This window comes from Chiloscyllium plagiosum, unplaced genomic scaffold (genome assembly GCF_037043375.1).
Source record: "Chiloscyllium plagiosum isolate Xiang-an unplaced genomic scaffold, Cpla_swu_hap1 HiC_scaffold_32, whole genome shotgun sequence".
Lineage (NCBI taxonomy): Eukaryota > Metazoa > Chordata > Chondrichthyes > Orectolobiformes > Hemiscylliidae > Chiloscyllium > Chiloscyllium plagiosum.
Window position 1 is genome coordinate 41,007,351 of NW_028270170.1, and position 19,563 is coordinate 41,026,913.

General features: G+C 41.0%; 1 protein-coding gene across 4 annotated transcripts in view; it reads left to right on the forward strand.

Annotated features, from left to right (window-relative positions):
• Positions 1-4,615: 4,615 nt before the first annotated feature.
• The window catches only part of tlk2 (tousled-like kinase 2), a 207,382-nt gene continuing 192,434 nt past the window's right edge, over positions 4,616-19,563 (forward strand). For 2 of the 4 annotated variants that reach the window (XM_043675314.2, XM_043675317.2), the window contains exon 1: positions 4,617-4,860. The gene's annotated coding sequence lies outside the window, so the exon portion shown is untranslated. Of the gene's footprint in view, positions 4,861-4,915; positions 5,084-19,563 lie in introns of those variants that run through there. The other 2 variants (XM_043675313.2, XM_087977930.1) reach the window with 2 other exon arrangements.

Genomic DNA, 19,563 nt, shown 5'->3' on the forward strand with positions numbered 1-19,563 from the left:
AAAGAGGTAAGCAGTGTCATCAAGGAACAATGTGTGGTGTCAAGGTGAAAGATTTAGAGAGGAGATTCCACTGGTAGAGTTACAAGCAACAGTGATGTGCAAAGAAATTAGGAGGGTGGAAGAGTCCAGATTTGAAGGAATACAGAAACTTTAAGTCCTGTACAGCTGGAGCAGGTTTCAGAAACAGCAAGAAGAGTCCACAATGGGATCCAAATTTTAAAATCACACAGTTGGTACAGCAAGGGAGTATATTCAAACTCAGTGTAAGCTTCCTAACAGTTGTACAGTGTTGCAACTCAAATCTCACTTAAGTCTGTCTCCTCACTGGCAGCAAAGGAACTCATAGAGCTGGACAGCACAACAGCAGTGTAATACCCAGATTCCTTTGTATCCCCTGTATCATGAATGAGTGATATTTTAATAGGCAGTTATATAACCTAGAGACAAAAGTGCTACTGCTGCTCCAAGGCTAACACATTATAAAAATTGTTGCCAGAACCAGTTCCATTGCTGTTTCTATTGTAGTGGCACTAGTCTTTATGATTCAAAGCTACTCACAAAACTACTTTATTTTTGTGTATGACCTTCATGTTTTTATAAAAAGAATTTGTATTTATACAGTGTCTTTCATTTATTTCAAAGTGCTTTACAGCTAATGAAGTCTTGGTGAAATTGCAAAACAGGCAAGTATAGCAGTTAAATTTGTGTACACCAAATTCCATCAAACAACAAAATAAATTTATGATTTGGTTGAGAGATAAATGTTTGCCTGCACACTAAGGAGAAGTCCCTTGCTCTTTTTTGCAAATGTGCTATGAATCTTTTACATTCATTTAAGGTACTCAAGATTCATTATGGGCTCAAATATGTGGAGTAGAACTTGAACCTTCATGATGGCCATTGGGCTATGGCATGAAGGGCAGTTAGCTAAATGGCTTGCCCTGTGGTGCCAAATAATACTGATAATGGGAGTTCCAGTGCTGATTTAGCTGAAAACAACTTTATACCTTCCCCTGAGCGTGTGGAAGATAAATAATCATTTTTTTAAAAAAGAAAGTCAAGAAAATAGCTCAGGACGAAGCAGCAACACATAATAATTTAGGGACCTGTCTTTAGGTTGAGCACCTGAGAATAACAATGAATTTGTAACAGGTATGGTATAAAGCTAACATGGAGATATTATGAAGGAAAGTCCAAATGGTGTCACTTTAATCCTTCGGGTGAAACCTACTCTTTCTAACCTGTTAAATGTTATCTTCTCAGTAAGTGAACATAATAATTCCAAATTCAGATCCCAACATGAGTGCTGTAGTCAGTTCTGGGCACCACAATGGTAAAATCAGATGTTGACCCTGGATATAGTGTGACACAGCTTTCGCAGAATGATGCTGGCGTTTACAGCTTAAATTATTAGAAGAGGTTTCAAAGACGTAGATTGCATTCGTTGGAGGAGAAATTGAGCAATTAAATGATTGATGTGCTTTAAAGAATTTGATAAGATAGATAAAGAAAAACCATTTCTTTATTAGGAGGGGCAGATCATTAAATGTTGGGGCCTGAGGACATAATCTTAAGTCTAGAGTTGCTCATTGAGATGAAATCAGAAAGCACTTTTTTCCCCCACAAAGGATAGCAGAGATTCATCATTCTGAGATGCCTTTGATGCAGGGGAGAGTGGCTAGGGTTTCTGAACGTGTTTTGTCTGCTTATTGGGGTTTGTTGCTGAGAAATCAACGGACTGTGTTCATTCGGTATCCGTTCTTTTTGAATACACTGTATAGGTGATTATTCTCTGCTCTGCGTAGTTCCTCTGTGTTGCAGCGTGTGGTGGCTCGTTGAAATAATGTTCTAATGCAGCTTCGTTTGTGGGTGTTGGATGATTGCTTCTGCAGTTCAGTATTTGGTCCGTTTGTGCTGTTTTCCTGTAGACACTGGTATGAAGAACATTTAGCTTCCAAACAGTAGTCTGGTTTATGTAGAATAGAACAGGGTATGTGGACGATCTTTGTCTGAATAACATGCATCTATTACACTACTAGATATTAGTATGTATTAGACCAAATTGTTGACCAGTTGCAATGTCTGAATTTGAGCTCTATATACTTCATACAGAGCTTTTGGTTTTCTTTGCTCATTGAATGGGAGAACGTGAGGACTGCAGATGCTGGAGATCAGAGTCAAAAAGTGTGGTGCTGGAAAAGTACAGCTAGTCAGGCAGCATCTGAGGAGCAGGAGAGTCAATGTTTTCAGCATATGCTCAAGACATTCCTCATGAAGAGCTCATGTTCAAAACGTCAACTCTCCTGCTCCTCAGATGCTGCCTGACCAGCTGTGCTTTTCCAGCACCACATTTTTGACTTTGCTTATTGAATGCCTTATAAACAATGATCATTAGTGCACTTAGTTCACTTGTACTGTGATAGATTCTCAAGTTATGTTTTAAGTCAGAACCAGCCCAAAGTTATAAGAATTTATTTGACTGTTGAATCTCTAGTTGCTAAATGGGAAGCAAGACTAAATGTAGTATTCACATTCAGCAGTATTCAAGGATTGGAGGACAACTGGATTTAGGAAGGCAGGAAGATAGAGAATGGGGAAGGTAATTGTATATCCAAGATAGATCTGAAATTTGTAAATCGGTCATTAAATCCTCCATGACTATTGTGGTGTACCATCCCTGTTTACCTGACATCTCCATGTGCCTCAAGATGGTTGACCTTGTCACAGCCTCCATTAGCTCTTAGCAGATAGAACTCTGGATTAACATCACATCTGAAAGACAACACTTCTGATGTTGCAGTTTTCAGTGTTGCCCTAAAGTGTCAGCCTGGACAAAGAGTTCAAGACCGAAAATGGATGAAGACGAGATGTCATTGCTAAGATAAGTTGACACACAAAAGATGTGATGTTAAACAAAATCAATACTTTACTTTTCAGATTGAACAAAACAACCAACTGCTACCTTAGTTACTTGGGAATTGATTACTCAGTAACATGTGAGTTCATCTTGTAGTTTAGATGTTAAATAAATTGATGTCTTTCTCAGTTGCATGATTCATAGAAGCACAGGGGAAGATCTCCAGATGTCCTGGCCAATAATTACCCCAAACTAGTGTCAATATAACAAACTATTATCATATGATTGATCTCATTGCTGCTAGCTGGACTTTACTTCAATAGCTATGAAGTGTTTTTGATCCATGAAATCATGCAATGTATTATTATGCAACTTATTTATTTCCTTCTGGAACATGAGGTCATTCTTGGCAGCAAAAGCTTATTTGTTAACTTTTACAATTGGGCAATCTTCATATGTCCATTTTTGCCATTACTGGACAGAAAATTTTATAATCAATTATCTAGCAATCACTCTGCATAAAACATTAATAAACATAATAACAGTACTCCCCTGAATGTAGGATAAACATCTAACCATTAGTCAAGTCCAAAATCAAAGGGCTGATGATACAAGATGTGGGCTTAGAATGGGGGTGCGATCAAGGCCTTAATCGTATTTTCTAAAACGGTCATGCAAGTTCATTAAAAATTATATTATTCAGTGCTTCCACATCATCAGACTCAAAACAAACCGATGAAAGAAGAATCTGTATGGTGCATAGTTTAGGAAGTTCCACTGGAAAACAGGTCTAGCCAATTCAAAACCGGACAGGCGCCAGATCAAGTGTTATACTTCATGGACTGGAGCAGTTCAACTTGGCTCACCACCATCTTCTCAAAGGCAATTCACGATAGGCAACAAATGCTACCTGAGCCAACTATGCCTATATCTTGTGAAATAATTATTTTTTTAAAATCATGATGGGACCATGATTAGTTTTGATCTGAAGTCTCTTTTTTGGTGAAACATCCATTAAGTCCATGGTGCTAAACATCACTGAAAACAGCTAGAATCATAAGGAACAGAATTAATCAAACTTGAAAACAAAATTTGCTCATGATAAAAATGCATTGAAAACCACCACCACACAAAGTTGGGACCTTAAATCTAAGACACATGTAGCATCTAAAGTGGACATAAAAATCACATGGCATTCTTTGGAAGATCAGGGGCATTGTGGCCAGTATTGTCACTTAATAGATTGGTCTTTTCCACATTGTTGTTTGTTGACATGCAGATGGTCTGCTAGCTTATCCCACATTCCAACAATGACTTAATTCCAAAAATATAAATCAGTTGTATATCTGAAGGTACCATTTAAATTCAAGATCTCTTCTTTTTAAACATAGAAACAGGTGGAGGTCTTGTTGAGAACTAGCCCGATGGCAGTGTAAGGAAAACCCTGACGCCAGAAGCTTGAGATTCCCTGCTCATTGTGCACTTGTATGTTTGATGTGGGGATTGATGATGGTCATATACCTCATATCCTCTGGTGCAAGCAACACAATTGGAGGAGCTCACTTCCCTGGCGGTGGTGAAAATAAATTGCAAGAAGTTTGAAATTGTGCAGACATTGCACCCACAGGATTAGAGTTTGGGTGTCGAGTCGAGAGGGGTGGGAGGAGTTTTTGTTGTAATCTCGCGAGAGGACACACTCCGCTTTATTGTTGATTAACTTTTAATCGCTCGGCGGGCCCTCTCGCCCCCTCCCCCTAAAGGGACATCCTCGCTTTAAGAGCCAGTGACTCCCCGGCCTCTGGGACCGATGTCGCGTTGCTCAGGCCGCCACCAGTCCCCGTGATACTCCCTGGTTGTCCGCCTGTCTCCGGCTCGTAGTCTCGGGGGTGGAGGGGAGCGGATTACTGACTGACCGCAGGCCCGGCCCCGGTCACAGGCCAAAGCTGTCCGCCGTGTGAGGGATCCGCTGCCGGGGGAAGAACCCAACCGGACAACAGCAGCAGGTAAGGCCAGCTGCTTGGTGCCGGGGGAGGGGAGGAGGAGGGACAGGGCCTCGGGACCTCCTCCTCCATTTCCATCTACCCGGCTTTCCCGCACGGCTGTTGCAGGTGGTTGTCCCCGGAGGGGTTGTGGGGAAGGGACGGGCTCCCCGGCCTGTTTCTAACGGCCGCCGCCTCGCCTGTGGCTCCTGAGGCAAACTTCCAGCCCGAGGCCTGAGGCCTGGGGGTGAGTGTGGGGAGAGAAGTACCTTAGCCGTGGTTGAGAGAGGGGATGACACCGAGGGGTTTATATTCAGACTACCCCTCCCTTGCTGGAGACATGGGACTGGTTATTTTATCCCCTCCCCTCCTTTCTCCTCTTCTTTGCCCCCCCCACTCAAAAAAAGTGTTGCTAAATAGTGTCCTCGGCCCGCGCCTCCGCGCATGCGTTATTGTTGTACGGCGGTGGTATCCCTCGCAGTGCACATGCGTACTCACGGCTATCCGCCTAGCTACCAACGAGCGCATGTGCAATTGACAGGTAGTGGGCATTGCGGCTGCGCAAGAGGTCCTAGTGGCAGAGCCCTTGCAAAATAGTGAGTTGTGATTTTTTTTGGGGGGTGGTGTCTGAAGGGGGGAGGGAGTGTAGAGAACGAAGATATCCTGAAGATAAAATCTCCTTGGGGTATTTGTTATGTTGCACTGAAAATAGGGAAATACCTTTTTTTTTCCTCACTCAAACCATCCTTTTTTAAAAAGAAACTTATCAGTCTATTTCACCCCTCTGGGTGGGTAGGCATCTTCCCATCCCCTAGCCCCTTCTCCTAACCCCACCCCCTCTGCTCTTGTTCCTCCTTTGTTGCCCACTCAACCAAGGTGAAAAGGTTATTTTTCATTTCTAATCGTGTCAAGTCTCTAAGTACAGGACCCCCAGCCCATAAAGAACTTAGAAATTTTTTTTCTACTTTGCCCAGTACTGACTAGGGATGCTTGCATGCTCCCATCCTTTTTTAAAGTATCATACTGGTATAAACCACTTTTACCAGATCATTAAATATCGAAAGCTTAATTGTATACAAATATTTTTTAGTTTGAAGCTTATTTGACTGTCTTAACATTATGCATATGGTTTTGGATGTCTTTTAGTACTCCTGGAATGTGTTCTAAGTTTATTCCTGGAAGATCATCTAATTCTGAATTGTTGAATGTAAACAGTGGCCACGTTTTCTTGTTATATTTCTACTGTGTAATTAAATTTGAAAGTTGGAGTGATTTTGATAAATATTGTGTATTTGTGATCATACGTTGTTTGAAAAATAACTTCTTTTTTGCTTTGTTTATCACACTACAGTTTTCCCATGTTCTTTGTGGGTTGTGATTGTTTGTTTGCCTGTGTTTATTGAAAGAGCAACATTACCTGGTTATTGAATAACCTTTTGCCCTCAAGACCATTTTTCTATTCATTTACTAGAAAACTAGATTTTGGATTATATCTCGACACTGGCTGAATGTAATGTGGGGGTAGCCTTAGCATGGGTTTTGGCCAACCTTTGTCTAAGTTGAGACTGAAATCCAAGCTATAAGTTTCATCCTATTACCATGAAAGATGGCATGCATGAGTTTCTGGGCACTTGACTACATGTAATTCTTGTCTGTGGATTTGTTAATATTAAATATCAACACTTTTTTTTAAATTCTGTTTTAGGATATCAGCATGTTTGTGACACAGTAGTTCTGATAGACTCGCTAGTTATGACAGAGAAATTCCTCTCTCGCTGCTTTGCAGAACAATTCCTGATAGCTAGATATAGCTGTAAGGATATATTCAGCATTGACTTAATTTTGTAAGGGGTGAATGAGAAATGCAGAATGACTTTATAAAACTGCAAGGTGCTGGCTAATACCTGCCCTGGTATTACTCTGTTGGAATATTTTTAGACGTGTTTTCATTTGTCTAACTTGTGCTCAATCTTGTATCTACTTGAGACACAGCTTGTGATACCTGCCTTTTGCATGCAGACTGAGTCAGACTAGAATTATTAGTCAGATTTAATTTCAGATTGCGTATGATGTACCAGACGTTTTCCTTAATAGCTGAAGAATTGCAAATGCTTTGTTTTTGCCTTTTTGGCATAACTATTTTACCAGCTCCTAAATGGTAATTCTTGCCTCATTTGTTGTTTTTTTTTTTAACAAATGAATCAAAATAGCCTTCAGTCAGTTGACCAGTTAGGATACCTAAAAGGATACAGAAGTGAATTAAATAGTCTTGTAATCATGTTCTTTCTTTTAAACTGTCAGTGAACTGAAACATGTTCACTGTTCTCCAGGTGTAACTTGATGGAGAAAATAAGCTTGCTAGCTAGAACCTCCATTGGCATTGATAGCTCATTGCAAAGTCTCATGCATTTGACACATGACTGTCAGTTTGATTGGGGGAAGTGGGTGGCACTGCGAGAGAAGCGAACTTTGGTTTGAGAGGCTTTACTTCAGGGATTATTCCGCAGTCTTCATGAATTGTGGCTATACCACACTCATTCCAAAGTCGTCATTGTATTCAGCCATTTTGTGCATTGGATAATGTATATGGGCTGACCTAGCCTATTGTGCACATTTTTCTCCCCCACTGGTGCAGATTCTACAGTGGTGATGCAAAGTTGTATATGTAAGTTTTTTTTTTGTGTCTCAGAGGCAGGGAATGCTAAATATTTCAAGTTTCCTGATCTTGCTTGCTTTCCAAGAGATATTGAAGACCAAACTGGTGTGCCAGGTTTGTTAATGGCCTTAATAATCAAGATCTGACGAGACACCATGAAACTGTCAATTCCAGATTGTTCAGTTGTGTATAGACAAATAAAGTTTTTTGGATCAATGAGTCATATGATGAATTCAGAATTCCTTTAGTTTATATTTTCAAATGTATTTGTGACCCAATGGTTGTGTAAATATCATATCACTATTGTGATGGTGCGATGCTGCATTGTATTTAAAATAAAGCTGAAAATGTGTTGCTGGAAAAGCGCAGCAGGTCAGGCAGCATCCAAGGAGCAGGAGAATCGACGTTTTGGGCATGAGCCCTTCTTCAGGAATGAGGAGGGTGTGCCAAGCAGGCTAAGATAAAAGGTAGGGAGGAGGGACTTGGGGGAGGGGTGTTGAGAATGCGATAGGTGGAAGGAGGTTAAGGTGAGGGTGATAGGCCGGAGTGGGGGTGGGGGCGGAGAGGTCAGGAAGAAGGATTGCAGGTTGGGAAGGTGGTGCTGAGTTCGAGGGATGGGACTGAGACAAGGTGGGGGGAGGGAAAATGAGGAAACTGGAGAAATCTAAGTTCATCCCTTATGGTTGGAGGGTTCCTTCTACAATAAAGCTGGCAGTATTAATAGCTGTGTTTCTAGTGAACTTACTGTTTGAGTAAGAGACGATGCAGATATTGGACTAGACATGAGTGCAGGCGTGTAAACATTTTGACAATAAATCATGTGACCTGGCAGGAAGTTCCAGCAACACTAAACTAGGGCATCAATTAAAGACTCTATAGATGAATTATTTCTCATCTTTCCTGCAAAGCTGTAAGTGGTACAATTTTTTTTTTCAGTGTTTTAGTGCATTGTCATTGAATAGGCCATCTTCTATGTTCTTGTATGTTTGAAGTTTACTTAAAATTTGATTAGTGCTGCTGCTCGACCAAACTACAAGTGTTATTTTTACAAAAGAAATTTGGAATTTGCTGACAGTGAAGACTAAGTGAAGGGCCAAGGCCCACTGTTCAGAGCACCATCAAGGCTGAAGAGATAGGAAACACAAAGTTCCCTCCCCCAAAGTAGAGAATCAGTAGGTAGCGTGATGCCCATGACTGAATAACTGTGTATACATAAATTCTGGATAGAGTAGGTTTTATAGCCTATAGGACTTCTTCTCAATCTAGATTGTTTTCCCCAACGTAATAAGAAAACAACAAAAAGAAGCCATAATTTTCTGATCCTTGCAAGAACAGGGCTAGGTGACAGAACAAAATGAAATTGATTTTATTGAGAATTTAAGGTTCTGCTTGAACCACTAGCTGATATTTGGAATATATATATTGCAGAACTACTAAATTCAAAACACAAAAAAGGTAGAGTCAGGTAATTGTAGACTATTCTTTAAATTAATAGATGCAGGCTAAAATTGATTTTTAATTCTATTTTTAAAAATTTAAGAACAAAGTAACTTGTGTAAAGTTTTTTTTTTGTTTTATATAATATATTTTTTATATAAATAACGCACTTCTCGGGATGTGGAAGTTTCAGGCTGGTCCTATCGAGTTGCCCTTGAAGGTGATAGTGAACTGACATCTTGAACTCCTGCAGTTTATTTGGTGTAGGTAGGTCCACAGTATCATTAGGAAAGGAGTCCCAGGATTTTTTTTATATTTAATGGAACAATAATATTTTCAATTCAGAATGATTGACTTGGAAAGCAACTTGCAAGTGGTGGTATTACCATTCATCTGCTGCCCCCCTCCTTATAGATGGGAATGAGCTTGCAAGGTTTCTAAGGAGGTTTCGTGAATTTCTGCAGTGCATCAACACACCACATTCTTATATTCCACAAATTTGTATGTCTTGTAATCAAACAAATGCGTAAATCCTTTTTAATTTGTCAAATAGATTAGTGATAACATTTTAAGGAACATCAAAGACCACGTGGCTTGGCATTGAAGACAATGTGGAGACTAATGGTCAATAAATGCACTTCAGCCAAGAGGGGTAGGTACCCAGGGTCACCTAACCCAAATGTGAATTATATGGACCTGGAAATAATGGCGATGTATCAACTTGCTGATGTCACAAAAATAAATCTCCGGGACTTCACCTAGGATATTGTGGGACATACCGAAGAAATTGTGGGACCCCTTGCAGAAATATGTTATCTGTAACAGAGGTGCCAGCTGTCTAACGATTGACTGATATTGTGCCTTTTGTTTAAGAAGGGATTTAAGGAGAAGCCTAGGAACTATATAGATTTGTGTATCTGACTTTGTTGGCAGTGATTCTGAAAGATAAGATTTATATGCATTTGGAGAAGTAAGGAATGATTGGGGATAGTCAGCATGGTTTTGTGCAAGAGAAGTTGTCTCATACTTTAGTTTTTTTTTTAAGGAAGTAACCAAGAAGATTTGGCACAGTGGTTAACACAGCACCAGGGAACCGGGTTCAATTCCTGCCTCGGGCAACTCTGTGTGGAGTTTGCCCATTCTCCCCGTGTCTGCGTGGGCTTCCTCTGGGTTCTCTGGTTTCCTCCCACAGTCCAAAGATGTGCAGGTTAGGTGAATTGGCCATGCTAAATTGCCTGTAGTGTTAGGTGAAGGGATAAATGTAGGGGAATGGGTCTGGGTGGGTTGCTCTTCGGAGGGTCGGTGTAGACTTGTTGGGCCTAAGGGCCTATTTCCACACTGTAAGTAATCTAATCTAAAGTAATCTAATTTGAGGGCAAAGCTGTAGACATGTTTTACTAAAGTCCAAGTAAACATTTTCGCAAGGTTCTGCATGGTAGATTAGTTAGTAAAGTTCGACCACATGAGATTCGGGTTGAGCTTGCCAATTAGATACAAAATTGACTTAACAACAGGAGACAGAGTGGAACTAGAGGGTTGTTTTTTATTCCAGTCACAAAGCATCTGATCAATGATGCTCAACAAGAATTTGTCCTGCATCCACTTCTTTGTGTAATTTTATATAAATGAATTTTTAGATTAGAATATAGGTGGCATGGTTAGTAAGTTTGCAGATAACACCGGATTTGAAGGTATGGTGGATAGTGAAGAAGGTTATCTAAGACTACAAAGAGATCTTTATCAATTGGATCAATAGGCTGAACAGTGACCGATGGAGTTTAATTTGGATAGATGCAAAGGCAGGACTTGTACAATGAATGGTTGGGCCCTGGGTAGTGCTGTCAAACAGACACCTAGGGGTTCAGAATGTATAATTGTTTAACATTTGCGTCGCTACAGAGAAATGACAGCCAGACTACTACGACCACTAGGACTCATAACAGCACACAAACCAACAGCCACTCTCCGACAACAACTCACCAGGACAAAGGACCCGATACCCAGCATGAGCAAAACCAACGTAGTGTACAAAATCCCATGCAAGGACTGCATAAAACACCACATAGGACAAACAGGAAGACAGCTAACGATTCGTATCCATGAACACCAACTAGCCATGAAACGACACTACCAGCTATCCTTAGTAGCCACACACGCAGATGACCAGCAACATGAGTTCGACTGGAACAACACTACTATTATAGGACAAGCCAAACAGCCAGGGAATTCCTAGAGGCATGGCACTCATCAACCAACACATCGACCTGGACCCAATATACCAGCCACTGCAGCGGACAGCTGGAATTGACAACTGGAAGCGGCAGACATAAACCACTATAAATGCCGGAGGAAACCACACACAAGCGCTTCACAGGAGGCTCCCAAGCACTGAGGATGTCACCTAGACAGGACGAAATGTCTGCAACACAAATTCCCAGCTCAGTGAACAGAACCACAACAAGCATTTAGCATACTTGCCTTCAGTGCTCGCTCCTTTTGAGTATAGGAGTTGGGATGTTATGTTGAGGTTGTACAGGACATTGGTGAGGTTTCTTCTGGAGTACTGTGACCAGTTCTGGTCGTCTTGTTTTAGGAAGGATATTTTCAGTTGGAGAGGGTTCAGGAAAGATTTGCCAGGAATGGAGGGTTTGAGATTAAGGGGAAGCTGAGACTCTTTCCACTGAAGTGTAGAAGGTTGAGGGATGACCTTTTTTTATAGAGGTTTATAAAATCATAAAGGCTATAGATAAGATGAATAGCAGGTGTAATAGGGGCCATGTTTTTAAAAGTGAGATGAGATGGCAATTTGCTTTTTTTTTCAAAAGTGATTCGTGTGGAATGAACTTCCAGAGGAAGCGGTTTATCTGGGTACAGTTACCAGGTTTAAAAGACCTTTTTAGATAAGGACGTGAATAAGAAATGTTTGGAGGGATATGGGCAAGTGCAGTCAGGTGACACTAGTTTAGTTTTGAGATTATGGTTGGCATGAATGGTTGAAGTAAAGGGTCTGTTTCCATGCTGTATGACTCATATAAAAAGAACTTGGTTAGTTGCAAGTCAACTTGCAAGCACTTCTCAGTAAGAGACATGCAGGTAGGCATTTGGGCAGTTAGAATTGTAGTCATACAGTCCTACAGCATAGAGGCAGGCTGTACGGCCCAAACTGGTCCATGTTGACCGATTTGATGACATTTGGAGAAATGTGTGGCAAATGTTTAAAAGGGGCTGAAAGTTGAGTTCAGAATGGTTTGAGTGCAAGTTGATGTGAGCATGAGAGTTCTAGGTAAATGGAAACTTCAAGTACAAAAACCAGGTGATAGTTTTTGTGTGCTGATTATTTATTCAGATGAGAATTTAGTACAAACAAACTGCTGGAGAAAGCTGGCAGCATCTGAGGAGGGAAAGCAGAATTAATGTTTTGAGTTCAGTGACTTTTTTTTTGATTTCAAGCATTTTCAGTTTTTTCTTTTATTTTAGTTACAATTTAGTTTCTTGTGATGAGTACCTCCGTGAAAGATGATACAATATAGAAGATATTTTGTGATGAGTACCTCCTGGAAACAATATAGAAGATATTTACTAAAATGATACGAGAAATTAGATGCTTTAGTTATGAGAAGTCTAGGGACATTTTGGTGCTAATAGTGCTCCAAATTGAAGTTTTTCACATAGGTAAATAAAAAGACATTTTTTTTTTTAAATCTATCTGTACAGAAACGTTATTACATACTTCAGGAGCAGTGGGACTTGAGCCCATGACTCCTGGTTCAGAGAATGGGACACTGTCACTGCAGCCCACAAGAAACCAAAAATACATTTGTTTGCTGACTTGATAAATTAGAGGAGACAAATTTAGCATAATTTAAAGAGCAAAAGAGGATGGGGATATCTTTAGAGGGTTGTGAAAACTGAAATGTCTGTCCAGGAACTGGTTGAGGCAGGATTCATAAATTATTTTTTTGAAAGAAAAAGTGGATGAATATTTAATAAAGAAACATTTCATGGGGGGAAGGATCAGAGAAACAGGATTCACTGGACAGCTCTTCAACTGTGGACTGACTGGCTTCATTCTGTGCTGAGGGATTTAGCGATGTAGAATATGTGCTGTACTGTTCTATGTTCTATGTGGAGTTGGGTGCTCAGATAATGTCCATATTTTAAGATTATTCTTACGTCTTCAAACATTTTCCATGGGCTTGAAGTTTCCTTTTGGTTTCTCGGCATAGTCAGAATAACATCAGATGTGCACTTTTTGGTTTTGTTCTTTCTCTCCCTGCCCTCCCATGAGTCTATAGAAAGGATGCATTGACTCAGTTTGTATACATGCTAGAAGACTTGTTACTGACATTAACAATTTGATAAGTACCTCTTCCATTGCACCTCCAACAAACTCAAAAACAATTTAAAAAAAAAAAAAAAATTCTCAAAGTTTAAACATGATAATGAACTCTTGCACCTAAGTGAATGGATGAAATTGTGCTGTTTAAAGCAGGCATGCTGCCCCTTTTTTAATATATTTTTAAAGAAGTGTTTTTGAGGGAAGCAGGCTGAAGGGCCTGCTGCTAATCTGCTTAAGGTATATAGTCTGGGCTCTTCTGTTTCGGTTCTTAAAGCATGTTACATCCAAAACATTTCATTTTAAATGTATTTGTTAGCCAGCTGTAGGGGATATATACAGAACTAGTCACTTGTCAGTGGGCAAACAGAATTCTAATGTATGTTTGAAAGGAGGCATCCACATATGCTGAATGAGGAGTGGTATACACTCGGTCATTGGAAGTCTGTGCTTTCCCCTATTTCTGTTTTGATAACTGCAAGTTATATTAGCAGAACCAGGTCATTCCATACTGAGCGTGGTATTTATTATTGGTATCATTTCTAAATGGCTTTGGTTCAACAAGCTTAAAAGTTTGTTTTTTCCAAACTTAGTTTTCAGTAAATTGATGCATTGTTTTCTGGTTGAAGACAATACTGACAAGGCATGGGCTAGCAAGTACTGTGCATCTTCAATTAAATATAGTTAAGATAACATCAGATGTTTTGTGGTATTTCCTCCTTTCTTATATTTTGTATAAGACTTTGTGGTGATGTCACAGCACCTTGTCCTCTGTGTTCAGTGTAGCAGGCAGTTGAGCATCTGTGGGTGCAGCGTTTATTGTTCTCCTGGGTAACATGATTTTTTTTAAAATGAAAGACATTGCATTTGGCTTTTCTGAACCCAAACTGCCATCTATGGCCCAGTTTTTTTTAAAAAACACACCACCGAGACAAACCTGTTGTTTGTCTTCCCTAATCCCAATTTTAAAAACTGTTCCAGATTTGTAGATGACACAAAGATGAAGAGGTGGAATATGTTGAAGCTACAGAGGGACTTGGATAGGCTCAGAGAGTGGGCAACAAGTGACAGATGGAATATAATTTGGGAATGCACTTTAGTAGGAATAATGGGTATAGATTGATTTTTCTAAATAGGAAAAGGCTTCAGAAAGGGAGACCTAGTTCAGGATTCTAGTAAGGTTGACATGCAGGTCCAGTTAACTATCAGGAAGGCAAATGTGCTATTGACAAAGCAACAGTAGGGATTTAGTGCTGAGGCTGTATAAGGCTCTGGTCAGACTGCATTTGGAATATTGTGAGCAATTTTGGCACCATACCTAAGAGACGATGTGCTGGCATTGGAGAGGGTCCCGAGGTCGTTTAAGAGCATGATCTCGGGACTAAAATGTTTGTCACACGAGGGGCAGTTGAAAATTGAGTCTGTACGTAAACTAATTTAGAAGGATGGGAAGGGTACTATCTGATTGACACTTAGAATGCTGAGAGGCCTGAATAGCATGAACATGGAGACTTTTGACTAGTAGGGGAGACTAGGACCCAAGGTCACCGCCTCCGTGAAAGGATGACCCTTTAGAACTGTCAGGAGGAATTTCTTTAGCCACAGGGTGGTTCATATCATTGATTTGGCTTTCAGTGCTCTGCAGCATTGAATGTATTTAAGACAGATGTTCTTGATAGGGGAGTCAAGGATTGTGAGAAGAAGCCAAGAGAATGGGTTTGAGAAATGAATCAGCCATGATCGAATGATGGAGTAGACTTGATAGCGAAATAGCTTAATCCTTTTCCTATATCTTTTATAATGGTGACTGTGGAAGTGTCATCAAGTGTAATTTAAAACCCAAGTGATTCATTAATGTCCTTCAGAGAGGAAATCTGCTGTCCCTGCATGGTCTGGCCTAAATGCAACTATAAACCAACAGCATTATGACCGACCGACCGAAACTGCTCAGTTCAAGTGGCAGCTAAAGGTAGATAATAAATGTTAACCTTGTTACTGTTGCTCACCTCTCAGCATCAAAACTTCTTTTGAAAAGGCTGATTTTTACCTCTGTTTGCTCTTCAATCTGTGGGGGAAGTTATTATTCAGAATATCTTTACTATTACTGGTTCTATTTAAATGCAGATAATGGATCTGTGTTTCCCTCCTGAATTGACAATATAAAGATTCAAACAAATCGAATGATCATATGTCGAATCATCTGTCCTGAAATTAACTTTTTTTTTGGCTTTCCCTGTTTATACTTTCATTAATAGTGACTCTGGGCATGTTCTAGGTTTACTCGGATGCAGTGAGGTACAAGATTGCTGTGGGCTGCAAGAGATCATTGAAACCCATTTGAATTTGGAAGAGTTCAATTGTACATGATTTTTATATCCAAACAGTGAAAGGACCTGGAGTTACCAGTAAAAAGCCCAACTTGAACTTTTTTGAGGGTGTGTGAGAATGTCTATTGGGTATAAACAGGTAGGCAAAGAGTTTTGTGAAACAAGAGGTTCAGCTGAGCATGACTCCGATCAGATAAGACCTTACAGTTAAGTGGGGTGCTGGAGGCAAGGGTATTGGGTTAACAATGTGGAAAATCATTCATTTATGTAGAGCCATTTAACAATATTAAAGCATTCAGTATGTAAGGTCAGCTTAACAAGATGAAAAGTATTCATTGTGTGAAGTTAGTAAGGTTAAGAACATTCATTGTGTAACATTAGATGGCTTAATCTTTTTTATTATTGACCATTTCCCCCTCTCCACCGCACCCCCCCCCCCCCCCCCCCCCCCCCCCCAATAAAATGACTATATAGTTCATGGAGAAACTGCCAGAGAAGACTGGGAACCCATGTCCCTGTACACATGGGTGATTGTTCTGTCTCCCTCCAGGGCCTGGGATAAAGATGATGTAGGAGGTAAGAGTGTTTTGCTTCGACTTGGGGGTGGGGGAACAAGTGCAGATTTTCTTTTGTTTTTTCTTTTAATGCATTGTTGAGTGTAGTGAAGGAATCCAGGGCAAAAAGCCTAATTTATCATAGAATCGGTACAGTGTGGAAACAGGCCCTTTGGCCCAACAAGTCCACACTGACTCTGAGTAACCCACTCAAACCCACTTTTTCTTTCCCCTACCCTGTATTTACCCCTAACTAATGCACCTAACCTATACATTGCTGAAAACTTTGAGCAATTTAGCGTTATGTAGTCACCTAACCAGGACACCTTTGGATTGTGGGATGAAACCAGAGCACCTGGAGGAAATCCATGCAGACTGGGGAGAATGTGTGCAAACTCCACACAGACAATTGCCTGAGACTGGAATCGAACCCAGGTCCCTGCCACTGTGAGGCAGCAGTGCTAACAACTGAATCACTGTGCTGCCCCCAAAAAATAACTGAATCCTATCCCACAGTCCCCACATTTATGTGGATCCTCCCCACTATGACTCGGATTGTGTTTTGACAATCCAAACGATGGACTGTAGCCTCGTCCGCACCCAGGATATGTGTATGGTTTCTTCCCCTGTGAATGGTGCTTTCTGTTTCCATGATCAAAGGCCATGAATGTTCAGATTGTAGAAGGAATATGATATGTATGAAGAGTTTTGTTATAATTATAGAGTCATAGAGATGTACAGCACGGAAACAGACCCTTCGGTCCAACCTGTCCATGCCGACCAGATATCCCAACCCAATCTAGTCCCACCTGCTAGCACCCAGCCCATATCCCACCAAACCCTTCCTTCCTATTCATATACCCATCCAAATGCCTCTTAAATGTTGCAATTGTACCAGCCTCCAACACTTCCTCTGGCAACTCAATCCTCCCTTTCCCCCCCCCCCCCCCCCCCCCCCCCCTAAACATATGCCCTCTAGTGCTGGACTCCCCAACCCCAGGGAAAAGACTGTCTATTTATCCTATCCATGCCCCTCACGATTTTATAAGCCTCTATAAGGTCACCTCTCAGCCTCCGACACTCCAGGGAAAACAGCCCCAGCCTGTTCGGCCTCTCCCTATAGCTCAAATCTTCCAACCCTGGCAACATCCTTGTAAATCTTTTCTGAACCCTTTCAAGTTTCACAACATCCTTCCAATAGGAAGGAGACCAGAATTGCATGCCAATAGTGGCCTAACCAATGTCCTGTACAGCTGCAACATGACCTCCCAACTCCTGTACTCAATACTCTGACTGATAAAGGGAAGCATACAAAGTCCAAATGTTAGTGAAATTCTATTGCACTTAACATGCAGTACACATGTTGCGTTAAATCTCTAATCCAGTAAATTAGATCCATGCCAAACGTTGAAATGCAGCTTTGGAAAGTTCAATTTGCTGCCGTTTTGAGTTAATACAGTAATACATTACCTCAAATATAATGCCATTTTGGGTCTCTTACAATTTCTGAGCCTATAATTTGGTCTGATCAAAGAGCTGATTCCCACTTCGAATAGTGCAGCATAGGAACAGTTCCTTCGGCCCACCATGTCTGCACTGACCACAATGCCATTCTAAACTAATCGCATCTGCTCGCATGTCGTCCATATTCCCCTCTTCACTTCCTGTTCATGTATCTGTCTAAATGCCTCTTTTTTTAAGTGTTAATGTTGTATCTGCTTCTGCCATCTCCCCTGACGTTTCTTTCAGGTACTTGCCATCCTCTGTGTAAGAAGCTTGCCTTTACACCTGCATTTAAACTTTACCCCCTCATCTTAAGCCTGTGCCCCTTAATATTTGGTATTAACACTCTGGGAAAGAAGAATCCGACTATCTGTTACTCAAATAACTCTATATTCTTCTAACAGGTTGCCCCTCAGCCTCTGTTGTAGGGGAAACCATCCACGTTTGTCCAACCTCTTATAGCTAATATGCTCCATCCAGGGAACGTCTTGCTAAACCTCTGCACCCTGTTCAAAGTCTCCATTTCCTTGTTTCCATCTCTTCCTTCAGCGGCTGCTCTGGTGGTAGCAGTGACAGTTCTAAGGAATGTGAGGTTGAGCCATTTTGCAGTCGTCTTATTTTACATTAAATCTGATTCATTCATCTGGGCTGTTTACTCCTGATCTCAATAAAAGTACACGCTCTCATATATCACGTGCAGTAACTAAGGTGCATTCCAATGCAATGTCAAGTCATAGACTGAAGCTCTCCCTCAGCATCTGAAAATCTGTTCACTTGTGTGGGTTCTAAGTTTGGGAGAAAGTGAGGACTGCAGATGCTGGAGATCAATAAAAACATTTCCTGCTGGAAAAGCACAGCAGGCAAGGCAGCATCCGTGGGTACTGAGAGATAAATAGGAGAGATACGAAAGTAGCTTGGAAGGCGATGATGATGATGGTGATGGGGTGGAGTGGATAGCTGGGAAGGAAGATGGACAGGTAGGACAGTTCAAGAGGGTGCTGAGTTGGAAGGTTGGATCTGGGATGAGATGGGGGTGGGGAGATGAAGAAACTGATGAAATTGATGCTGTGTGGTTGGAGGGTCCCAAAGTGGAAGATGAGGCTTTCTTCCTCCGGGGGTTGGGTGGCTCTGATTTGGCAGTGGAGGAGGCCCAGAATTTGCATATCGTGGGGGGAAGTTGACTCCTCCAACTCCACCAAGGTCATGCAAGTTCTGCTTCTGCCCCTTCCCGATGAAGGGCTTATGGCTGAAATGTCGACACCTGCTCCTTGGAAGCTGCCTGACCTGCTGTGCTTTTCCAGCACCACACTTTTTGGGCGAGGAGTTTGCCACCTAAAATGTGGTAAAGTCCTCATTTTTCTTACTGTTGTGATCAGGTCAACATTTGTTGGCCATTTTCTCACCGTTTGGTTGAGTTGGCCAAAAGAAAAATACGATTAGTGTTTTTCATATACCAAATGCATTTTGGCCAATGAAATGCAGTCACTGTTTTTAATGTGGAAAACATGGTGGCCAGTGTGCTCACAGCAAATTCTCATATGTAGACTAGTAACCAGATCTATTTGTGACTGTTGTTTTGAAGGGTAAATGCTAACCAAGTCACCAGTGGGAACTTCTCTGCTATATTTGAGTGCCAAAACTGCTCTCCATATTCCGAATGCAGTCTGAACAGAGCTTTATAGAACCTTAGCATTACATCTGTAGTTCTCCTGAAATGAATGTTAACATTGCATTTGCCTTTTTAACCATTGCTAGCGCTTAAGAGAATCCTGAACTTGACTCTAAGTCCATTTATTCTTCAAATTTCTAAAGCCTTTCCATATTTAGAAAATAGTCTACATTTCTGTTCTTCCAATGAAAGTGCATAACCCCTCTCTTTCCCACATTCTATTCCACCTATCATTCTCCTGGCCC